Below are 23,731 nucleotides of genomic sequence, written 5' to 3' on the forward strand. Positions count from 1 at the left end.
AATTGATCCACAAAGTGCAAGTTCAAGTGGATCAAGGGCCCTAACATAAAACCAGATACACTCGATCTAACAGAAGAGAAAGTAGGAAATACGCTCAAACGCAGTGGCACAGGAGAAAATTACCTGAAGTGCACACCAATGACTCAGACTCTAAGATCATCAATTGATAAATGGGACTTCTTGAAACTAAAAAACTTCTGTAAGGCAAAGGACACTGTTATTAGGACAAAATAAAAAACAAAACCCAAGTAACTTAATTGCAACAAATAGGGTGCATAATTAAAAAGAGAATTCTCAACAGAGAAATCTTAAATGCCCAAAGCACTTAAAGAAAGGTTCAACATCCTTAGTCATCAGGGAAATGCCAATCAAAATGACACTGAGATTCTACCTTACAACACTTAGAATGGCTAAGATCAAAAACTCAAGTGACAGCACATGCTGGTGAGGATGTGAAGAATGTGGAACACTCCTCCATTGCTAGGATTACAAGCTTGTACAACTACTCTGGAAAACCATCTGGCATTTCTTCATAAAATTGGAAATAGACCAACCTCGGTGAGTGGGAGGGAGGAAAACTCCCTAGCATGTACCAGACACCTGGAAGATGAGAGACTCTCAGGACTCAAAGGGAAGGACCTTAGATGAAATACCCAACAGTGAGGAAAGGGAACTTGTAGAGTCTACATGTAACAGAAAGACAGGGCATAAAGTGGAACAATGGAGTTATTATCCCAGAGTCAAAAATTCTGACCCAGAATTGTTCCTGACTTAAAGAACTGCAGGGACAAAAATGGAGAAAAAAAGTGGGAGAAAGGAGGTCCAGTGAATTGCTCAAATTAGGATCCATATTAAGGGTAGACTCCGAGGCCTGACATTATTATTGATTCTATAGTATGCTTATAGATAGGGGGTAGCACTGCTGCTCTCCAAGAGGCCCAACAATCATTTGACAGAAAAAGACATATATACTTATACCCAACCAATCGACTGAAATTGGAGACCCCTGTGGTTGAATTAGAGAAAGGCTAGAAGATGTTGAGGAGAAGGATAACCTCATAGGAAGACCAGCAATTTCAACTAATCTGGACCTCTGAGATCTCTCAGACACTGAACCACCAACCAGGCAGCATACTAGCTGGTATGAGGCCCCTGACACATATAGAAGATGACTACCTAATCTGGCCTTAGTGCAAAAAGATGACCCTAATCTTTTGAGACAATTGACATGCCAGGGTGTGAGAAGGCCTAGGAGCGGTATGGGATGACATCCTTTTGGAGACAGAGGTTAGGAGGAAAGGAACTGTCAGAGGGCAGACCAGGAAGGTAATAATGACTGGACTATAAAAAAAAAGATAGAAGAAGAAAAAGAAGAAGAAGAAGAAGAAGAAGAAGAAGAAGAAGAAGAAGAAGAAGAAGAAGAAGAAGAAGAAGAAGAAGAAGAAATAAGAATGTAAAATGATGTAATCTCTTTGAAAAGTGGATGTATGGGAAGGAATCTGGGGGGAGGGCAAGAGGAGGAACAGCATTTGGGTTAAAAATAAATAAATAAATAAATAAATAAATAAATAAATAAATAAATAAATAAGAAAATTTGAAGCATAAAACGTCCTATGAACTTTAAAATAGCTTGCTATAAACTCAAATTTTATTTTTAGGATTTACCTAGTGAGTTTCAGGACAACCAGAGCTACATACTAGGACCCTTGGAACAAACAGACCAACCAACAAACAAACAAAAAGCAAAAATAACAACAACAAAAATCAATCATCATTAGCTGAATATTGTATTATAATGTTAATATAATTAAATGATTCAATAATAATAGAAATGGAGTTCTACTCCATTACTTAATGTTAGTGAATCCCCATATTTAATTTTTGGAAAATAAATTTTGTTTCATACACTGTATTCTGATTACAGTTTTCTTTCCCCCACTCCCTCCAGATTCTCCTTACCTCCCTCCCCACCCAAATCTATGCCTTTCTTTCTCTCATTTCAAAACAAAACTACTACTACTACTACTGCTGCTGATAATAATAATAATAATGATAATAAAACCCAAACAAGTCAGACAAGGATAAAAGAAAGTAGCAAACAGAAAAAAAATGTCAAAAACAGAACAAGAAACCCATAAAAATGCAAGGCCACATACATTGACATTGAATCTGTCAACACACAAAATAGGAAACCACAATATGTATGCAAAAATACCTGTGAGTTAAAATGAAGAGCTGAAATTCTCAATAAAGCATTCTGAGACAAGGAAACTCTAAAAATGCTGTTGAGGTTGTGTTTTATGGGCCATCTGTGTTTGGGCAGTGATAAATATTCCCAGGGAGCCTCCATTGGAAAAAGCTCATCTTTCTTTTGAAAGCACTTGTCAATTGGAGATAGCTTCTGAGTCAAGGATACCTGCTTGCTTATAATGCCAGGACCACCTCTTGTCTAGATCCAAGCATGCCCTGTGCATGATGTCACAGAATTCTTAAGTACTTCACCCCTACTGTGGTTAGAAGGCCTTGTTTCTCAGGTTTCCTTCATCTCCTCTGGCTCTTAACAGTCTTTTTTTTTCTCCTCTCCCACAGGGTTACCTGAGCCCTGAGTTTTGGTGAAGAGTTAGACCCGAGTGTTCCAAAGTCTCTGACTCTCATACATTCTTTGATTGTGGAACTCTGTATTTGTTCATATCAACTGCAGGAGGAAGCTTCTCTTGGTAATCTGTGACTATAGTAGAACAATGCTACTTTAGCAAAAACTAAGACACAGATACAAATGATAATACTTTTAGAATCCTCTGGAGGTAACTCTTTAAAGTAGATTACTCTAGACTAGCAGAAAATGTGTTGAAGTTTATCCAGGTCTGTGGGGTGTGGGAAAGGATTAATTAGGAAAGATATACACCGTGTTTGTCAAGTATAGCAAAGAAAAAAATTAGAATGTCCAGTTACATGTGAATTCTAAAATTAAAGTCTGGTTTTCTTTCTCTAGTATGAATATTTGTTAAATATTGGATGAGGAAAAATCCTTTTCTGAGAAATATATTGTTGCATCCATCATCCTGCTTTTATATTGGGAATTCTCTCAATTTTCACCATAATTGTGATTCTACAGTACATACTTTCTAAGGCTGCACCTAAATATCAGGGTGTTGCTTGTGAGCTGTGCTTTTAGGTTTTCAGTAATGTATATGATGTTGCAAAGACAATAGATAAATGATGGAAAATGAAAATACTCTAAAAAATCTGTCATCATTAAAACACCATTTTTCTACTAATATAGCATGTAGAAAATTTGTGAAATACACTAGAAATATTCAGTCTTAAGTTAAAATTAAGAACACTAAGTTACTCAAAAAGTGTTACATTGTTGAATTGTCAGATAATATCATTGAAATACTTTTCTGAAAAAAAAAACTGACTCAGCTTCTGGGAGATCAAAAGTCTTTTCCCAATAATTAAAACATTTTGTTATTTCAAAACAGCTAGATATTCATGAGCTCTTAGCATTAAATTCTGACAAAGCCAAAACGAAAATAAATCTCATTTACTCAAAAACATTTGAAGACTAAAGTGGCAATATAACAGAAAATTTTCTATAATCTTAAAATATGTATAAATTCATAAAATGATAAATAATAAAATACATTATTAAAGTATATATATATATATATATATATATATATATATATATATATATATATATATATAGTCTGCCATGGATGATGCCTTGTGATCAAATCAATATCACAAAAGCAAGCAAGGAAGAAAGGAAGTGTTAAGTATGAAAGCACCAGGTCAGCCACTTACAAAAATGGTGGTAAATCCAGACAAAGGAGTACAAACCTATTTATAGGAACTGGGGGGATTTTAGCTAGAGTTAGCTAATCTAAAACTTCATTGATGGGTGCTGGGGATGTTATATGGAGTTATATGGGTCAGTTTCTGATTGGCTTGTATCCAGGTGGTCAAGGGACTGAATTTATGTGTCATGAATGTTTAGCCACAGGATGAGATACCCAAACCATATAAGGCTACCCTGCAGGGATGCCCATCCTGAGATAAGATATTTTCCCATTCTTATTGTTATCTCCAGTCTGTTCTTAGGGGTTTAGAACCTTGTTAGCTCTCCTGTCTAGGTGTCCCGGGACATGACTCAGCTCCAGACATACGCTCCCTAAGTCAGGGGCCTCCATGTCTAAAGACCCATTGTCATTGGCTCCTTCAGAGGAGCCCAGTATGTTTCCTGAGTAATGTAGAAAAATGTTATTGCTAAGGTTTCTGAACAGCTCAGAAGAAGCAAACAAAGAAATAAACTAAGAAGTGAGAGAGAGTGGAAACAGAACAAGAAAAAGAAAGGAGAAAAAAATACTTGACTGTGTTCAGAATACCTAAATTGAAATGTATGAACATTCCTTAGAGAAAATGTTTGTACCACAAACAACTGGTAAATTCTTAGTGTGCACAATACCCAAAACTAATAGTAACCAAAGAAACAACGCAAGAGGATAAAATTCAGGAACACCCACAAACAGGCAAGCTTATTATGTAAATCCATGATGAAACACATTTGTAACTTTAAGCAAAGAAACTACAAAAATAAGGTGAAAGTAATATTCTGCCCTTGGGCTTTGTGGAATTTCAAATACCCAGTTTTTAACAGCAATTTGGGTATCAAAAGCTTTGAGAATACCTGTGGATTTTGAATGTAGCATATTGGTATACTCTCCTTGAGGAATAACCTTATAAATCAGATTGTTGCTATTTGGAAAGATATAAATAATATCTATAATTTATTCCTAGAAAGGTAATATTTTGATACTTTTCTTGAATGTAGTCTGACAATAAAAAATATAACAAATGCATCCAATATTCAAGGAACTAGAATTGGGGAAAAAACAACGTAGCTAAAACATGTTAAAAAATAAAATGTAAACATGAATTATGGTTATTAATTGCCACAGACATTTGCAAGAATCATAAAATGTTCCTGTTTCCTTAAATAAATGCATTTAAAGTAATAATGTGGGGTGTACCTGTATATTTGCCATGTTTGCAATCTATGCTTCTAGAGGAAATATGCTAAAGATGGCTGTTGATTACTACTATAGGTGTGAGAAGCTGCTAATGTGTTTATGTGTCTTAAAAATAAGCACAGTGTTGTGTGACATCATTGATTTTACAGTCCTACATTTGGAGCATATAATAAAAACTAATTTCAGATCATGCATATATGTGCCTATTTGTGTACACATGATCTTAGTTAGTTTGGTTGTCTCTGTAAGGAGGGACCAAGAAAGGGAGAGGAGTGGTTCTAAGGATCCTACAAACTGCTTAAGCTTTGCTCTGTACTCTCTGTCACAGTGTGAAGACCTATCACTTTCCACCTGGGGCAGCTTGGAGTTAGCAGTGGAAATTGGAAATTACATATTAAAGACTGTGATTTCTAATCACACACACCAGGATTAGACCTGGAGTGTAGAAGGCCATCTAATCCCAACTCCTGCCATTGAGCAATGCTTTGCCTAAACCATTTAGAACAACAACAACAACAACAACAACAAGCAATCACCTCATTCTTAAACAGAGCCAACTGCTGAGTTTGAAAAGGTGATTTTCTTTGGTTTTCAGCAAGAAAGTTAGGCTTAATGTTAAGATTAAACATTTTGATATAATATGCTCTGTTTTTATTCTTTTTTTCCCCTTTGGTTTTTATAAAATTAGCCTCCACATCCTTTACTTTCTTGGGCATAATTATTAAACTGTCATGTTTCTGTTGGCTTTAGAAATAAATTTTAATGTGTTTAACATTTTGAATGTACACATGCATGGTGTGTGTGTGTGTGTGTGTGTGTGTGTCTTGAATCACCTACATTTGTGGATGAATGCACACATATGGACTTGTGAGTATGGAAGGCTGCCACCTGAAGTCTCCTGTCACTCCTCACTTCATGCCTTCCAGTAAGGTTTCTCAGTTGAAGCCATAGATTGTTATTGGTTCAGCTAATCTAGCAAGTCAGTTTGTTCTTGGGACTTTGGCTCTCTGTGCTGAGAAGACGGAAGAGATGCCATGCCTGCCCAACATGTTCTGAGGTCTGAATTCCATTCCTCATGATTGGATTGCAAGTCCAGTTACCCCCACTTGGCCATCTTCTTGGGCCATCACTCTTCTTTACTTTTTATTTTTTTATTTTTATTAGATATTTTCATTATTTGCATTTCAAACATTATAACCTTTCCTGGTTTCCCCTCTGAAACCATACCATACCACCAACTCCCTCCTTCCCCTGCTCACCAACCCACCCACTACCACTTCCCAGTGCTGGAATTTACCCTATACGTGGACACCAATCCTGCTCAGGATCAAGGGCCTCTCTTCCCTTTGATGTCCAACAAGGCCACCCTCTGCAACATATGCAGCTGGAGCCATGGGTCCCTCCATGTGGACTCTTTGGTTGATGGTTTAGTCTGTGGGAGCTCTGCGGGTAGTAGTTAATTCTTATTGTTGTTCTTCCTATTGGGCTGCAAGCTCCTTCAACTCCTTGGGTCCTTTCTCTAGCTCCTTCATTGGGGACCTTGGGTTCAGTCCAATGGTTGGCTGAAAGCATCCACCTCTGTATTTGTCAAGTACTGGCAAAGCCTCTCAGAAGACAGCTATATCAGTTTCCTGTTATCAAGTGCTTGTTGGCATCTACAATAGTGTCTGTGTTTTGTTGACTGTATATGGGATGGATCCCCATGTGGGGGAGTGTCTGGATGGTCATCCTTCAGTCTCTGCTCCACACTTTGTATCTATATCTCCTCCTATGGGTATTTTGCTTCCCCTTCTAAGAAGGACCAAAGTATCCATACTTTCTTCTTCCTTCTTCTTGAGATTCATGTAGTCTGTGAATTGTATGGTATTCCAAGCTTCAGGATTAATATCCACTTATCAGTGAGTGCATACTGTGTGTGTACTTTTGTGAATGGGTTACCTTACTCAGGATATTTCCTAGTTCCATCTATGCCATCCCTCTTCTTATAACAAACTCATCCCAGAGAAAGTGACTGAACTCCTATGGCAATACGTCAGTCAATCTGAGGGTCAGCCTTCAAGGCCTTATGATGCTGCAGAAATTTTCCCTTGGCTGATATGTTGCATCAGTTGAAGATCTAGATTTTATCACATGAAAGTCTGGAGGAGACATTATGATAGTACCTAAACCTGGACAAGTTTTGTTATGAAGAATTTACATATCCATGTATTCTATTCTTATGTGCTTCTAGCTTCTGCTCCTGCATTTACCTTAATAACATCTTTTTCATACCAAGAAAGGTTATAGAATAGTTCAGCATTTGCCAAGTTTCAGTGACATATACCACCTTCTGAGAGTGTTTAATGATTAGTGAATTGCTTTCTGTTTTACTTTGTTAACCATGCCCTGTCTACTTGGAGATTATTTTATTTCTCTTATGGAAAAGAATATAGTCAAGCACTTATTTGGGAGACGAGCTTTCCTGGTTCAATTGTTGATTAAGTGTTCTAGCTTATAGTTTTCAAAACAAATGAGCTCATTTATATTCTCAAGGTACATACTAAGAGTTTTTATAGGAAAACTCTGTTTTCTACCTAAACTCAGAACAGGGCAGAGAAAAGTTGCAACAGCTGCAGTTTTACTGAGGGTCTAATTTTCGACACACACCAGACAGAGATTAAAACCATTTCATGGTAGGTTCAACAGACTTCTTCCTAATTTTCAGGTTGGCTGATGTCTTCAGATATTTAAGTTTTCCTCTGTGAATTTCAGTTTCCCCCAGTTGTTGCCTCTTGGTGTTTCTTTTAAGTTTATTAAATTTTAGATATACTGAAATGCACAATTTTTCTTCAGCATTCATACCTGGATTCTATCAAGATATTTCACAGTATTTAACATCTGAAAGAACATCAGAAAAATTATACTTATTCATTACCTTGAGTACTTTGAATGCCCAAATTAATCATAAAATTGTGTATTCTTTGTACAACACATAATTATTTTGATATCCATATTAGTGTCTTTTTTCATAATTATACTGATAATCATGTTAGTGTGCACACATGTATGTGTGCATGTGTGCACATATGTGTGTATACTCATGCAGTTACATGTGTGCTGTGGGGGGCAGCTCAGACAACAGCTATCAAAGTCAGATCCCTCCTGTGAGATGCATGCTTGAACTTGCTTCATCTGGCCTGCATGCTGCAGCCTCTATGCACTAAGCCATCTCACCTATCCTTCAGCATAATTGTTTCTCCTCATCAACATGCCTTACACATGTTTTTTTTTTCAGTTCTATTAACATAAAAGTATTCTTCTTAACTGTTAGCAAATTATTACTTAATATGAATACCACTTAAATTTCTTTTTTCTTTTTTATTTGTTTATAATTTTTATTTTCAATATTCTTTGTTTACATTCAAAATGATTTTCCCTTTCCCAGTTTCCCCCTCTCCATAATTTCCCTAAGCCCTCTTCCCTTCGCCCATTCTCCTATCAAGCCCCTCCTAATTCTCTGTCCTGGTATTCCCCTACAATGCTGGAACACACATTTGCAGGACCAGGGATCTCTCTTTCCTCCTTCTTGGGAGTCATTTGGTATGTGAATTGTGTCTTGTGTATTCAGAGTTTCTGAGCTAATATCCACTTATCAGTGACTGTATTCCATGTGTGTTCTTTTGTGATTGGGTTACCTCACTTAGGATGATATTTTCCAGATCCAACCATTTGCCTAACAATTTCATGAATTCATTGTTTTTAATTGCTGAGTAGTAGTCCATTGTGTAAATACACCACATTTTCTTTATCCATTCCTCCACTGAGGGACATCTGGGTTCTTTCCAGCTTCTGGCTATTATAAATATGGCTGCTATGAACATAGTGGAGCATGTGTCCTTAATGCATGCCAGGGAATCCTCTGTGTATATGCTCAGAAGTGGTATTGCAGGGTCCTCCAGAAGTGACGTGCCCAGTTTTCTGAGGAGCAGCCAGACTGATTTACAGAGTGGTTGTACCAACTCCACCAGCAGAGGAGGAGTGTTCCTCTTTCTCCACATCTTCACCAGCACCTACTGTCTCCTGAGTTATTAATCTTAGCCATTCTGACAGGAGTAGGGTGAAATCTCAGGGTTGTTTTGATTTGCATTTCCCTAATGACTAATGACACTAAACATTTCTTAAGGTGTTTCTCAGCCATTCAAAGTTCTTCAGGTGAAAATTATTTGTTTAACTCTGTGCCCCCATTTTTTAATTGGGTTATTTGGCTCTCTGGAGTCTAACTTTTTGAGTTCTTTGTATATATTGGATATTAGTCCTTTGTCGGATGTAGGGTTGGTGAAGATCCTTTCCCAATTTGTTGGTTGCCATTTTGTCCACTTGACAGTGTCCTTTGCCTTACAAAAACTTTGCAATTTTATGAGGTCCCATTTGTCAATTCTTGATCTTAGAGCATAAGCTATTGGTGTTTTACTCAGGAACTTTTCCCCTGTGCCCATGTCCTCAAGGATCTTCCCCAGGTTTTTCTATTAGTTTCTGTGTGTCTGGTTTTATGTGGAGGTCCTTGATCCACTTGAAGTTGAGCTTAGTACAAGGAGATAAGAATGGATCAATTTGTATTCTTCTTCAAGCTAACCTCCAGTTGTGCCAGCTCCATTTGTTGAAAAGGCTATCTTTTTTTCCACTGGATGGTTTCTGCTCCTTTGTCAAAGACCAAGTGACCATAGGTGTGTGGGTTTATTTCTGGGTCTTACCAGTACCATGCAGTTTTTAACACTATTACTCTGTAGTACTGTTGAGGTCTGGGATACTGATTCCCCCAGAAATTCTTTTACTGTTGAGAATAGTTTTAGCTATCCTGGATTTTTTGTTATTCCAGATGAATTTGAGAATTGCTGTTTCTAACTCTATGAAGAACTGACTTGGGATTTTGATGGAGATTGCATTGAATCTGTAGATTGCTTTTGGTAAGATGGTCATTTTTTACTATATTAATACTGCCAATCCATGAGCATGAAAGATTTTTCCATTTTCTGAGGTGTTCTTTGATTTCCTTCTTCAGAGACCTGAAGTTCTTCTCATACAGATCCTTTACTTGTTTGGTTAGAGTTACACCAAGATACTTTATATTGTTTGTGGCTATTGTGAAGGGTGTCATTTCCCTAATTTCTTTTTCAGCCTGCTTATCCTTTGCATATAAGAAGGCTACTGATTTGCTTGAGTTGATTTTATAACCAGCCACTTTGCTGAAGTTGTTTATCAGCTGTACAATTTCTCGGGAGGAGTTTTAAGTATACTATCATATCATCTGCAAATAGTGATAGTTTGACTTCTTCCTTTCCAATTTGTATCCCTTTGACCTCCTTAAGCTGTCTGATTGCTCTAACTAGGACTTCAAGAACTATATTGAAAAGATATGGGGAGAGGGGGCATCTTTGTCTAGTTCCTGATTTTAGTGGGATTGCTTCATGTTTCTCTCCATTTAGTTTGATGTTGGCTACTGGTTTGCTGGATATTGCTTTTACTATGCTTAGGTATGGGCCTTGAATTCCTGTTCTTTCCAAGACTTTCAGCATGAAAGGATGCTTAATTTTGTCAAATGCCTTTTCAGCATCTAATGAAATGACCATGTGTTTTTTTTTTCTTTGAGTTTGTTTATGTAGTGGATCGCATTGATGGATTTCCTTATATTGAACCATCCTTGCATCCCTGGGATGAAGCCTACTTGATCATGGTGAATGATCATTTTGATGTTTTTGGATTCAATTTGCAAGAATTTTATTGAGTATTTTTGCATCTATATTCATAAGGGATATTGGCCTGTCATTCTCCTTCTTTGTTGAATCTTTGTGAGTTTTGGTACCAGCATAATTGTGGCTTCATAGCACGAGTTGGGTAGTCTTCCTTCTGTTTCTATTTTGTGGAATAATTTGAGGAGTATTGGTGTTAGGTCTTCTTTGAAGGTCTGATAGAATTCTGCACTAAAACCATCTGGTCCTGTGCTTTTTTTTGGTTGGGATACTTTCTATGACCCCTTTATTTTTTTAGGGCTCATGGGACTGTTTAGTTTATCTATTTGATTCTGATTTAATTTTGTTATTTGGTATCTGTGTAGGAAATTGTCCATTTCCTCCAGATTTTCCAGTTTTGTTGCATATAGACTTTTGTAGTAGGATCTGATGGTTTTTTGAATTTCATCAGTTTCTGTTATATCTCCCTTTTCATTTCTAATTTTGTTAATTGGGATACTGTCTCTATGCCCTTTGGTTAGTCTGGCTAAGGTTTTTTATCTATCTTGTTGATTTTCTCAAAGAACCAGGTCCCGGTTTTGTTGATTTTTTGTATGGTTCTCTTGGTTTCTACTTGATTGATTTCAGCCCTGAGTTTGATGATTTCCTGTTTTCTACTCCTGGGAATTAGCTTCTTTTTGTTCCAGGGATTTCAGGTGTGCCCTTAAGCTGCTAGTGTATGCTCTCTCCAGTTTCTTTTTGCAGACACTCAGGGCTATAAATTTTCATCTAAGCACTGCTTTTATTGTGTCCCATAAATTTGGGTATGTTGTGCCTTCATTTTCAATGAGTTCTAAAAAGTCTTTGATTTCTTTCTTTATTTCTTCTTTGGCCAAGGTATCATTGAGTAGAGTATTGTTCAGCCTCCATGTGTATGGGGTTTTCTGTTGTTTTTGTTGCTATTGAAGAACACTCTTATTCCATAGTGTTCTGAAAGGAGGCATGGGATAATTTTAATCTTCTTATATATGTTGAGGTCTGTGTTGTGACCAATTATATGTTTGATTTTGGAGACGGTACCGTGAGGTGCTGAGAAAAAAGGTATATTCTTTTGCTTTAGGATGAAATGTGATATATATATATATATATATATATATATATATATATATATATATATGATATATATATATATATATATATATATATATATATATATATATATATATATTAAATCCAATTGGTCCAATGCTTCAATTAGTTTCACTGTGTAACTGTTTAGTTTCTGTTTTCTTGATCTGTCCACTGAGGAGAGTGGGGTGTTGAAGTCGCCCATAATTATTGTGTTAGGTGCAATGTGTGCTTTGAGCTTTAGTAAACTTTCTTTTATGAATGAGGGTGCCCTTGCATTTGGAGCATAGATGTTCAGAATGGAGAATTCTTCTTGCTGGCTTTTTCCTTTGACAAGTAAGAAGTGTCCTTCCATGTCTCTTTTGATTACTTTAGGTTGAAAGTCAATTTTATCTGATATTAGAATGGCTACTCTGGCTTGTTTTCTAAGACCATTTGCTTTTAAAAATGTTTTCCAGCCTTTTACTCTGAGGTAGTGTTTTCTTTGGTCCTGAGGTGTGTTTCTTGTAAGCAGTAAAATGTAGGGTCCTATTTATGTATCTCATCTGTTAATCTATGTCTTTTTATTGGGGAATTGAGTCCATTGATGTTAAGAGAAATTAGGGAGTAGTGATTATTACTTCCTATTATTTTTGATGTTTTTTTTTTTTATTTGAGTGGTTATCTACTTTTGGGCTTGATGAAAGAAGTTTACTATCTTGCTTTTTCCAGGATGTATTTTCCCTCCTTTTATTGGTGTTTTCTACCTATTCTCCTTTGTAGGGCTGGGTTTGTGGAAAGATATTGTGTAAATTTGGTTTTATCATGGAATATCTTGGTTTTTCCATCTATGGTGATTGAGAGTTTTGCTGGGTACAGTAGTCTTGGCTGGCATTTGTTTTCTCTTAGAGTCTGCATGAGATCAGCCCAGGATCTTCTAGCTTTCATGGTCTCTGGTGAGAAGTCTGATGCAATTCCAATCGGTCTTCCTTTATATGTTACTTGGCCTTTTTCTCTTACTGCTCTTAATATTCTTTCTTTGTTTAGTACATTTGGGGTTTTGACTATTATGTAACAGGAGGTATTTCTGTTGTGGTCCAGTCTATTTGGTCTTCTGTAGGCTTCTTGAATATTCATGGACAACTCTCTCTTTAGGTTAGGGAAGTTTTCTTCTATAATTTTGTTGAAGATATTTGCTGACCCTTTAAGTTGAACATCTTCACTCTCATCTATACATATAATCCTTAGGTTTGTCTTCTCATTGAGTCCTGGATTTCCTAGATGTTTTAGGTTACAAGCTTTTTGCTTTTTTGCATTTTCTTTCACTGTTGAGTCAATTGTTTCTATGGTATCTTCTGCATCTGAGATTCTTTCTTCCATCTCTTGTATTCTGTTGTTGATATTTGTGTCTATGGCCCCTGATTTCTTCCCAAAGTTTTTTATCTCCAACATTGACTCCCTTTGTGATTTCTTAGTTGTTTCTACTTCTGTTTTTAGATCCTGGATGTTTTTGCTCAGTTCCTTCACTTGATTGTTTCTGTTTTCTTGTATTTCTTTAATATATTTTTGTGTTTCCTCTTTCACGACTTCTGCCCGTTGACTCAATTTCTCCTGCATTTCTTTAAGTGATTTTTGTGTTTCCTCTTTTTTGGCTTCTATCTGTTGACCCCTATTCTCCTGAATTTCTTTAAGTGATTTTTGAGTTTCCATTGTAAGGGCCTCTAACTTATTCATGTATCCCTGTATTTTTGTAAGAGCTTTATTTATGTCCTTTTTGTGTTCCTCTAACAGCATCATGACCAGTGAATTTTAAATCCAAATCTTGTTTTTCTGGTGTATTGGAGTATCCAGGACTTGCTGTTGTTGGGGAATTGGGTTCAGATGCTGCCATATTGCCTTGATTTCTATTAGTAATGTTCTTGCATTTGCCTTTTGCCATCTGGTTATCTCTGACATTAGTTGGTTAGTGACAGCAGTCAGTGGCTGGTGCTTGAACCTCCTGTGGGCCTGTAAGTCTATTTCCTCACTGCTAGATGTCTGGGTTTCCCCTGGCACAGATTTCTGATGTGCTGCCCTACTCTTTGGCGTCATTGAAGACTTAGTACATCCTGCCCCAAGCAATGCTATACTCGGGTTGTCTCTGTGTACCTGGTGTTGCCTTTCTGGTCTGACCTGTAGTAAAGATGGTAGATGCAGTATGGACCCCCTCCAAGAGTTGTTCACTCTGTAGGGCCAACAGCCCAGGATAGTGCTTGTTGATGGGTTTCAAATGCTCTGATGATGCTGGTTCTCGAAGCAGCATCACTCCCTTCTACTGAATACCCTGCTCCTGTCTGTTCTTGAGTGAGTTTCAGGGAGTAGGATCTTCCCCTGTATCAGATGTGTCACAGGTCTACCACATCAGATGGAAAAGGGCAGTGACGATTAACCTTCTCCTGCAGGTTCTCTAGAGAGTATTAGGTAGTGGGATCTTCCCTATGTCAGATGTGGCACAGGTCTCTGGCTGAGCTGGCTGCTTGGTCACAGGAGCCAAGAAAGTGGCAACCTCAGACCACAGGCCTCTGTCTAGCCTCGGGACTCCCTGCAGTTCAGGCATTCCCCTCACTGAGCTGGCTGAGCTGCCAGCGCCAAGATGGTGGATACCTTGGATCTGACTGTAGGGCTCAGTGTAACCGCGGGACTCCCTGCATGTCAGGTGCTTCCCTTGCTGAGCTGCTGGAGCCAAGATGATGGCTGGTGACCTTGGACCATGGGGCTCCATTTAACTTCAGGACCCTCTGAAGGTCAGACGCTCCCTGCAGGATGCGTGCCCAGGCAGCTGTAGAGCTGCCCAGCTCCCTGGTGTGGAAGGAACCCAGGCAGGCTGTATCCTGGACAATCCTTCACTCTGGTACCCTCTGTGTACCTGGTTGAGATGCCTGCTCAATATGGTGGCTGATGACCTCGGACAGCAGGGGGCTCCATCTAACCAAGAGACCCTCTGCAGGTCAGCCGCTTCCCTGGCTGAGCTGCTGGAGCCAAGATCTTAAATTTCTACATGGCTAGTGGGTGGCTTAAATTTTAGTGACAACTTAGGTTTTTTAAATAACATTTTAATATTATCAAAATAAATAAATAATTTATTGTTTTATTCCTCAACATTCTATTTATGAATACATTCATAGTATAAAATGATGAGTTTCATATCTCTATATTATATATTTTGATTTATAATCTTTATTGTCTTTCATTTCTCTACATACTCTCTGGCCTACTTCTTTCCAAATAGTTACTACTTGACCTTCATATTCTATTTTCTTTTACAGTCTAGATTCTGATTACTTAGAAAACATTCAATATTATAATATAGACCTGGCATTCATGTTTCTGCAAGTGGTGTGACTTTATTCTTCTCTGTGGCTTAAGAAACAGTATATGGCTTACCTGTGTGTGTGTGTGTGTGTGTGTGTGTGTGTCTGTGTGTGTGTGTGCGTGTGCATGTGTGTGTGTGTGGTATGTTTGTATGTATGCGTGTGTGTATGTGTATGCGTGAGTGTGTATATATGTATGCATGTATGTGTGAATGTGTATGTGTGTGTGCAAATGTGTATATGTGTGCATGCGTATGTATATGTGAGTTGTGTGTGTGTGTGTATGTATGTGTGTGTACGTATGTGTGTTTGTGTATATGCATGTATGTGTTGTCTGTTTGGGCAGTGATAGAATAGACATGGATGAACAGGTATTCCTATGTTGTGATGAGTGAGCATCCTTCACGTATATGTGCAAAAGTGCTAAAGCTAGACTATACGGCAGTTCTATTTTCTGATCTTGAGGAAAAGCCATATTAATTCCCATAGCGTTTATATTAATTTGCATCACCAGCATCATTGTGTCTAGGTTCCATGGTCATTTAATCTTAACTGGCATTTGTTCTTTGATGACAGTTATGCAGACTAAATAGGATGTAAATATCAGGTTATTTTTCTTTGCATTTCTCAAATCTCAAAAAAGGTTTAATTTTATTTTTATAAAAATACAAAGGGTGCTGGTTCAACTGGAGGTCAGCATGCAGAAGAATGCGAATTGATCCATCCTTGTCTCCTTGTACTAAGCTCAAATCCAAATGGATCAAGGACCTCCACATAAAGCCAGACACTCTGAAGCTCATAGAAAAGAAACTGGGGAAGACCCTGGAGGACATCGGTACAGGGAGAAAGTTTCTGAACAGAACACCAATAGCGTATGCTCTAAGAGCAATAATTGACAAATGGGACCTCATAAAATTACAAAGTTTCTGTAAGGCAAAGGACACCATCAAGAGGACAAATCGGCAACCAACAAATTGGGAAAAGATCTTCACCAATCCTACATCAGATAGAGGGCTAATATCCAATATATATATAAAGAACTCAAGAAGTTAGACTCCAGAAAACCAAACAACCCTATTAAAAAATGGGGTACAGAGTTAAACAAAGAATTCTCACCTGAAGAACTTCGGATGGCCGAGAAGCATCTTAAAAAATGCTCAACTTCATTAGTCATTAGGGAAATGTAAATCAAAACAACCCTAAGATTTCATCTTACACCAGTCAGAATGGCTAAGATTAAAAATTCAGGAGACAGCAGGTGTTGGAGAGGGTGTGGAGAAAGAGGAACACTCCTCCACTGCTGGTGGGATTGCAAATTGGTACAACCACTCTGGAAATCAGTCTGGCGGTTCCTCCGAAAACTGGGCACCTCACTTCCAGAAGATCCTGCTATACCACTCCTGGGCATATACCCAGAGGATTCCCCACCATGTAATAAGGATACATGCTCTACTATGTTCATAGCAGCCCTATTTATAATTGCCAGATGCTGGAAAGAACCCAGGTATCCCTCAACAGAAGAGTGGATGCAAAAATGTGGTATATCTACACAATGGAGTACTATTCAGCCATTAGAAACAATGAATTCATGAAATTCTTAGGCAAATGGATGGAGCTAGAGAATATCATACTAAGTGAGGTAACCCAGACTCATAAGGTGAATCATGGTATGCACTCACTATTAAGTGGATATTAACCTAGAAAACTGGAATACCCAAAACATAATCCACACATCAAATGAGGTACAAGAAGAAAGGAGGAGTGGCCCCTGGTTCTGGAAAGACTCAGTGAAACAGTATTCGGCAAAACCAGAACGGGGAAGTGGGAAGGGGTGGGTGGGAGGACAGGGGAAGAGAAGGGGGCTTACGGGACTTTCGGGGAGGGGGGGCTAGAAAAGGGAAATCATTTGAAATGTAAATAAATTATATCGAATAAAAAAATTAAAAAAAAATTGGCCATTTGTCCTTTTATTATGAATTGTTTGTTAGATGGACTTACCCAATATATATTCTGGTATTCATTTTTTGAATTCTTATATTTTAGATATTAAGCCTGTCTGTGCTGGATATCTATAAAATAATCTTCTTCTTTTCTGTAGGAAATTTCCTTACTTTGTTATCCTATCAGTACATGGCCATACGAGCTCTTTTCATCAGTCATTATTTACTTTTATTTTTATTATTTTTCCTGTGTCCTATTTTTTAGAGTTGGCCATCTGACTTGCTGTTGTTCTTTTTTATTATCATTAATTAAAATGTTGATGATATAGATTTATCTCATTGCTTCTGGAAATACATGACCCACTTTCTGGGAATCTTAAAATGTTTGTAATTTTAGATTGCTCCTTTGAATTCCTCAAAGAATTATCATAATGTCCCTTTCATTTTATATTGATTTTGTTTTCTAAATGCCTTTTTGCTAGAATCTTTTCAGGTTCATATGATTCGTTCCCTGATTTCCATTTGTTTACATTGTTCGTGGATGTTATTATTTCTTTTCAGCATTCCCTCTGTGTTAAGAGATGGTCATTTGGTGATATAGCCACAGACTTGATCCAGTGAAATGTAGTAACCTTTAATGTTGAGCCCAAATGTAGCTGTTTGTATTTTCATGTTAATTATGTTCCCCCAAAACCTGTATACAGTGTCCCTCAACTAAGACTAAGGAACTCTGTCCTCAGTTGGTTCTGATTGGTAAAAATGCATGCCTACAGCTAGTGGTTAGATAGGGCATACAGAGGCAAGACTTTTAGGATTCCTGGGCAAGGAACTGAGGAGGAGGAAGGAGATCCACCACGTGTAGCCCCAAGAGGGCTCTAGGAAACAGAGATAAAAAAATATAGATTTTAGTAAGTAATAACTTGGGAATATTGGAGGGAGGTTTATTAGCCATTTAGAGGATAATAAATGACCCAGCTATTGAGAGGTTTAAGATATATACAATTATAATGTATGTGTCTTTCATTCAAGAACTTAGAACATTGGGGCAGGTAAGGAGGATTGTACCACTGCTGCCAAGATCAAATTGAGTAGATTAAGTAGATACTGCTACAGATGGGGCCCAATGTGGAACACAATATCACTCTTAAAACTTAGAGATTAGGAAACTAGATGGTTCCTGAATGGAATGCACATGCCATGCCTTTAGGATTGGGAGGTGGGGAAAATCAGTTTCTTAGCAAAGTTGTTCATTTTTCGCCCAAGCCAGGTGGGTTTGGGAGAGCTAAATTCATGATGTAAGAGCTACGACATGGGTGTATCCCTCAAGGCAACCCAGACAAAGCTGGGTAGCAGGCTCAGGATCTAGCTTGAACCTTTCTCAAAGGCTTCTAAGATGCCTCAGAGAGCTTGAACTCAGAAGTGCTAGGATCCACTACTGTACAAAGACACAAGCTGCTCAGAAGGCAGAGAGTAAGGCTGCATGCCTCCTACAATTATAAAAAGAATAGAAATAATGGAAATTCAAGAACTGGGTTCTTTGAACATGGACTCAACAGGAATTCTGGGAATGCTTCGCCTGACATATGACTTATGGGTAACTTGAGAATAGGCTAAAATAGTAGGAATTTGATTAAAGTTAAATGGGAAAGTAAATTATTTCGATTAATACATTATTAAATATATCCATAGAGATAGTAATCTCTATAAAAAGGGAGAATGAATTAATATTACTTACTTTTATGTCTACATGGATGAATAAATAAATTTAGAACTTTGATCTCAAATGTAGGAACAAGGAATAAGAAGAAGAGCCTATCTCGACACATAATCGAATTCAGGCCTTTGATCTCATCTAGGAAAGAGTTCTGTCTCAAACAGATAAAATAGATTTAGGCTCTTGATTTCAAAAGAGGTGGTGGGGAAAGGCAAGAGATGGGGTAGAAGCCCTTTCTCAACTGATAATCCTAACTGATAATAATAATTGTTTAAGATTATTTTAATTGCTTTGAATTGTTTTAATTATTTAAATGCAGGTGGTTATAAGTTTGGTGGTTATGGTATTACAAATCCTCTGTGAAAGTGATCAAAATAGAGCAGGTCTAAAGAAAAGGAGTCTGCTAATTGAATCATTGTTTACTTTTGATGATTTTTGGGTCTCTGGACCAAGGACATGCTATTTTAGGAGAGAGGCTCTGTATTTGTGTTAACAGGAAAGTAGAAAAGGCTTTAGACCCCTTCCAAAGTGATACAGATCACATATGATAGGGGAACACCCTCTGAAGATATAGGCTACAGACAAAACAGAAGCATCTATCCCTTGAGAGACTTGAGTCCCCAGTGAATAGGGATGCTACGTGGGCTGGAAGTGAGGGTATACAGACATCCTCTTGGAGACAGGGGAGGAGGAATAAGATGAAGAACAGTCAGAGAGAAGACCAGGTGGGTGATAGCAACTGGACTGTAAAAACAGATTAAAAAATAATAATAACATTAGATAAAAAAGATATAAAAATATAAAGCTATATCAATGTGTCTTTTATTCAAGTAATGAGGAAATGGGCTGTCGCTGCCAGGATCAAATTGAGTAGATTAATTAGATACTACTACTCACATAACCTCTTCTTTCCTTAAATATCTTACATTATGGTATTTTATTAGAAATTTAGAAAAAGGAAAATTAACATTGTTCTTTGTGTACTGTTTCATGAACCTGTATTTTGTCCTATTTTAATTATTTCCTTAAGATCACACCATTCTCAATATTTATATATCAAATTAACAATTACAAACCTTAGCAAAGAATATAATTTTTGCTTTATCTAGTTTTACAGTAACATTGTCTTTTTTGCTTCTGTGCATCACTGTTTTTAAGTGAAGACTGTGTGCTGTAGTCATACTGTGTGCAGAACCCAGAAAATTATTCTACTCTTGCTACTTGATTTGGAAGACAGGTCTTAATTTTTCTAATGCTTAGCTTATAAAATACAAATCACATGTTTTCAAGGGTTGTGTTGAAAATCATGTGCAATGTTCTATGTGACAATTTGTGAAACACTAGATGATTGACAATTTCATATTACTCCTTTTGCCTTTTACCTTCCAATATAATTTTATCTGTGGAACACTGGCAGTGTGTTATGGTATTATTTTCTAGAGATATGAATCACTGGCTTATGCCATTATTGAAACAAATACATCAATGACCTAGCTTTCATGTGTCCCCATCCCACTTCTTTTGAATATGTGATTAAGATTCATTGTTTGATGTGTGGCTGGAATTTTGATACTCAAATTTCTATTTTTTATCCATCTCTGGTTTTATGAATTTATAAAGTTAGTAATAATAATTCTTCCCTAAGAATAAGAAAATAATTATTTTATTATGATACACTATCCTTGATAATGTCATCTGGTGTCCAAATATAAAATATATAAATATAAAATATATAAGTAAAATATATATAAAGAAGAGTTAACACCAATACTCTTCAAACTATTCCACAAAATAGAAACAGAAGGAACACTACCCAATTCCTTCTACGAAGCCACAATTACGCTGATACCAAAGCCACACAAAGATCCAACAAAGAAAGAGAACTTCAGACCAATTTCCCTTATGAACATCGATGCAAAAATACTCAATAAAATTCTTGCCAACCGAATCCAAGAACACATCAAAATGATCATCCACCATGATCAAGTAGGCTTTATCCCGGGAATGCAGGGTTGGTTCAATATACGGAAATCCATCATTACAATCCACTACATAAACAAACTCAAAGAACAAAACCACATGGTCATTTCATTGGATGCTGAAAAAGCATTTGACAAAATTCAGCATCCCTTCATGCTTAAAGTCCTGGAGAGAACAGGAATTCAAGGCCCATACCTAAGCATAGTAAAAGCAATATACAGCAAACCGGTAGCCAGCATCAAACTAAATGGAGAGAAACTTGAAGCAATCCCACTGAAATCAGGGACCAGACAAGGCTGCCCCCTTTCTCCTTATCTTTTCAATATTGTACTTGAGGTACTAGCTCGGGCAATTCGACAACATAAGGAGGTCAAAGGGATACAAATTGGAAAGGAAGAAGTCAAACTATCATTATTTGCAGACGACATGATCGTCTACCTAAGTGACCCAAAAAACTCCACTAGAGAGCTCCTACAGCTGATAAACAACTTCAGCAAAGTGGCAGGTTATAAAATCACCTCAAGCAAATCAGTGGCCTTCCTATACTCAAAGGATAAGCAGGCTGAGAAAGAAATTAGGGAAATGACCCCCTTCACAATAGCCACAAACAGTATAAAGTATCTTGGGGTGACTCTTACCAAACATGTGAAAGATCTGTATGACAAGAACTTCAAGACTCTGAAGAAGGAAATGGAAGAAGACCTCAAAAAATGGGAAAACCTCCCATGCTCCTGGATCGGTAGAATCAATATAGTTAAAATGGCCATTTTGCCTAAAGCACTATACAGATTCAATGCAATACCCATCAAAATCCCAACTCAATTCTTCACAGAGTTAGAAAGAGCAATTATCAAATTCATCTGGAACAACAAAAAACCCAGGATAGCTAAAACTATTCTCAGCAACAAAAGAAAATCTGGGGGAATCAGTATCCCTGACCTCAAGCAATACTACAGAGCAATAGTATTAAAAACTGCATGGTATTGGTACAGTGACAGGCAGGAGGATCAATGGAACAGGATTGAAGATCCAGAAATGAACCCACACACCTATGGCCACTTGATCCTCGACAAAGAGGCTGAAAACATCCAATGGAAAAAAGATAGCCTTTTCAACAAATGGTGCTGGTTCAACTGGAGGTCAGCATGCAGAAGAATGCGAATTGATCCATCCTTGTCTCCTTGTACTAAGCTCAAATCCAAATGGATCAAGGACCTCCACATAAAGCCAGACACTCTGAAGCTAATAGAAAAGAAATTGGAGAAGACCCTTGAGGACATCGGTACAGGGAGAAAGTTTCTGAACAGAACACCAATAGCGTATGCTCTAAGAGCAAGAATTGACAAATGGGACCTCATAAAATTACAAAGTTTCTGTAAGGCAAAGGACACCATCAAGAGGACAAATCGGCAACCAACAAATTGGGAAAAGATCTTCACCAATCCTACATCAGATAGAGGGCTAATATCCAATATATATAAAGAACTCAAGAAGTTAGACTCCAGAAAACCAAACAACCCTATTAAAAAATGGGGTACAGAGTTAAACAAAGAATTCTCACCTGAAGAACTTCAGATGGCGGAGAAACATCTTAAAAAATGCTCAACTTCATTAGTCATTAGGGAAATGCAAATCAAAACAACCCTAAGATTTCATCTTACACCAGTCAGAATGGCTAAGATTAAAAATTCAGGAGACAGCAGGTGTTGGAGAGGGTGTGGAGAAAGAGGAACACTCCTCCACTGCTGGTGGGGTTGCAAATTGGTACAACCACTCTGGAAATCAGTCTGGCGGTTCCTCCGAAAACTGGGTACCTTACTTCCAGAAGATCCTGCTATACCACTCCTGGGCATATACCCAGAAGACTCCCCACCATGTAATAAGGATACATGTTCTACTATGTTCATAGCAGCCCTATTTGTAATTGCCAGATGCTGGAAAGAACCCAGGTATCCCTCAACAGAGGAGTGGATGCAAAAAATGTGGTATATCTACACAATGGAGTACTATTCAGCCATTAGAAACAATGAATTTATGAAATTCTTAGGCAAATGGATGGAGCTAGAGAATATCATACTAAGTGAGATAACCCAGACTCAAAAGGTGAATCATGGTATGCACTCACTAATAAGTGGATATTAACCTAGAAAACTGGAATACCCAAAACATAATCCACACATCAAATGAGGTACAAGAAGAAAGGAGGAGTGGCCCCTGGTTCTGGAAAGACTCAGTGAAACAGTATTCAGCAAAACCAGAACGGGGAAGTGGGAAGGGGTGGGTGGGAGGACAGGGGAAGAGAAGGGGGTTTGCGGGACTTTTGGGGAGTGGGGGGGCTAGAAAAGGGGAAATCATTTGAAATGTAAATAAATTATATCGAATAAAAAAAAAGAATAAGAAAATAATTATTTTATTATGATACACTTATCCTTGATAATGTCATCTGGTGTCCAAATATAAAATATTAGCTAGAGAGTCCCCTCCTACTTAGTTTTGTGTGTGTGTGTGTGTGTGTGTGTGTGTGTTTGTGAGAGAGAGAGAGAGAGAGAGAGAGAGAGAGAGAGGAAAAGATAGTTAATATGAAAAACAAAACATTTTAATTTGTGAGGGATGATATAAAATGCATACGTTAATTCCTGATAAATTTATTTTATGATAATTAAAATTAAAATAAACTCTTGAGAAAGCAATGTCAGTACAAGTGTATGTTAGCAGGCTTACTGAGGAGATGACATTTCACGCTATCAGCCCTTCTCTGACCTCACTTCTCACTAAGAGAGAAGTTAAAATGTTGATAAGTGTATTTTCATAGACTACACTCTATTATTTTTTTAAAAAATTAAACTCTGAGAATTAGAGATGAAAAAACTACTGCCATTTCTCAAAGGCTAAACATAAA

This window comes from Apodemus sylvaticus, chromosome 6 (assembly GCF_947179515.1).
Source record: "Apodemus sylvaticus chromosome 6, mApoSyl1.1, whole genome shotgun sequence".
NCBI lineage: Eukaryota > Metazoa > Chordata > Mammalia > Rodentia > Muridae > Apodemus > Apodemus sylvaticus.